Source organism: Ascaphus truei, unplaced genomic scaffold, assembly GCF_040206685.1.
Source record: "Ascaphus truei isolate aAscTru1 unplaced genomic scaffold, aAscTru1.hap1 HAP1_SCAFFOLD_2060, whole genome shotgun sequence".
Classification (NCBI taxonomy): Eukaryota; Metazoa; Chordata; class Amphibia; order Anura; family Ascaphidae; genus Ascaphus; species Ascaphus truei.
Genome location: NW_027454969.1, coordinates 40001 through 42710, shown reverse-complemented (window position 1 = coordinate 42710; position 2710 = coordinate 40001). Strand labels below are relative to the sequence as shown.

The window sequence follows — 2710 nt, the reverse complement described above, 5'->3', positions numbered from 1 at the left end:
GAGAAGAGAGAGAGCAGAGAGAGGGGAGAAGAGAGAGAGCAGAGAGAGGGGGAGAAGAGAGAGAGCAGAGAGAGGGGGAGAAGAGAGAGAGCAGAGAGAGGGGGAGAAGAGAGAGAGCAGAGAGAGGGGGAGAAGAGAGAGAGAGGGGGAGAAGAGAGAGCAGAGAGAGGGGGAGAAAAGAGAGAGCAGAGAGAGGGGGAGAAGAGAGAGAGCAGAGAGAGGGGGAGAAGAGAGAGAGCAGAGAGAGGGGGAGAAGAGAGAGAGCAGAGAGAGGGGGAGAAGAGAGAGAGCAGAGAGAGGGGGAGAAGAGAGAGAGCAGAGAGAGGGGGAGAAGAGAGAGAGAGGGGGAGAAGAGAGAGCAGAGAGAGGGGGAGAAAAGAGAGAGCAGAGAGAGGGGGAGAAGACAGAGAGCAGAGAGAGGGGGAGAAGAGAGAGAGCAGAGAGAGGTGGAGAAGAGAGAGAGCAGAAAGTGGGGAGAAAAGAGATAGAGAGAGAGCAGAGAGAGGGGGAGAAGAGAGAGAGCAGAGAGAGGGGGAGAAGAGAGAGAGAGCAGAAAGAGGGGAGAAAAGAGATAGAGAGAGAGAGCAGAGACAAGGGAGAGAGAAAAGGGAAGAGAGAGAGAAAATGGGGGTAGAGAGAGAAAAGGGAAGAGAGAGAGAGAAAAGGGGGAGAGAGAGAGAAAAGGGTGGGAGAGAGAGAAAAGGGTGGGAGAGAGAGAAAAGGGTGGGAGAGAGAGAAAAGGGAAGAGAGAGAGAAAAGGGGGGGAGAGAGAGAAAAGGGGGGGGAGAAAAAGGGGGGGGGAGAGAAAGGGGGGGGGGAGAGAAAGGGGGGGGAGAGAAAGGGGGGAAAGGGAGAAAGAGAGCAGAGAGAGGGGGAGAAGAGAGAGAGCAGAGACAAGGGAGAGAGAGAAACGGGAAGAGAGAGAGGAAAGGGGGGGGAGAGAGAAAAGGGGGGAGAGAGATAGAAAAGGGGGGGGAGAGGGATAAGGGGAGGGATAGAGAAGGGGGGAGAGAGAAGGGGGGGAGAGAAGGGGGGGAGAGAGAGAAGAGGGGGGAGTGAGAGAAGAGGGGGGAGAGAGAAGAGGGGGTGAGAGAGAGAAGGTAGGGAGAGAGAGAAGAGGGGTAGAGAGAGAGAAGGGTATATATTTGACCTAAACACTCCCTTTTGCCCCCTCTCTCCCCCAGTACCTGGGCTCTCCCTCTCCTCCATCGCTCCTTCTCTCCCGAAGCTCTGTCTCTCTGCGTCCGTCATCAGCGCTGCCTCCAGCTGTATACACACACACATACTGTATATACACTCACACACATACTGTATATACACTCACACACATACTGTATATACACTCACATACTGTATATACACTCACATAACTGTATATACACTCACACACACTGTATATACACTCACATACTGTATATATACACTCACATACTGTATATATACACACATACTGTATATACACTCACTGCTCTCCCTCCAGCTGTATATACACACACACACACACATACTGTATATACACACACACATACTGTATATACACTCACACACACTGTATATACACTCACATACTGTATATATACACTCACATACTGTATATATACACACATACTGTATATACACTCACTGCTCTCCCTCCAGCTGTATATACACACACACACACACATACTGTATATACACACACACATACTGTATATACACTCACATAACTGTATATACACTCACATAACTGTATATACACACACACATACTGTATATACACTCACATAACTGTATATACACTCACATACTGTATATACACACACACACATACTGTATATATACACTCACATACTGTATATATACACACATACTGTATATACACTCACTGCTCTCCCTCCAGCTGTATATACACACACATACTGTATATACACACACACATACTGTATATACACTCACACATACTGTATATACACTCACACACTCTGTATACACACACTCACATACTGTATATATACACACATACTGTATATACACTCACTGCTCTCCCTCCAGCTGTATATACACACTCACATAACTATATACACACACTCACATACTGTATATATACACTCACATACTGTATATATACACACATACTGTATATACACTCACTGCTCTCCCTCCAGCTGTATATACACACACACATACTGTATATACACTCACACACTGTATACACACACTCACATACTGTATATATACACTCACATACTGTATATATACACACATACTGTATATACACTCACTGCTCTGCCTCCAGCTGTATATACACATACACATACTGTATATACACTCACATACTGTATATATACACTCACATACTGTATATATACACACACTGTATATACACTCACTGCTCTCCCTCCAGCTGTATATACACACACATACTGTATATACACACACACATACTGTATATACACTCACACATACTGTATATACACTCACACACACACTCACATACTGTATATATACACACATACTGTATATACACTCACATACTGTATATACACTCACATACTGTATATACACTCACATACTGTATACACACACACACACATACTGTATATACACTCACATACTGTATATACACACACATACTGTATATACACTCACTGCTCTCCCTCCAGCTGTATACACACACACATACTGTATATACACTCACTGCTCTCCCTCCAGCTGTATATACACACACATA

At 45.2% G+C, this 2710-nt stretch overlaps 1 long non-coding RNA gene across 1 annotated transcript in view; it reads right to left on the bottom strand.

Moving 5' to 3' along the window:
- Positions 1 to 1185: 1185 nt before the first annotated feature.
- Positions 1186 to 2710, bottom strand: part of LOC142477240 (uncharacterized) — a 38470-nt gene continuing 36945 nt past the window's right edge. Inside the window, exon 5 of the long non-coding RNA XR_012792256.1 lies at positions 1186 to 1266. This is a non-coding gene — a long non-coding RNA (uncharacterized LOC142477240). The remainder of the gene's footprint in view (positions 1267 to 2710) is intronic.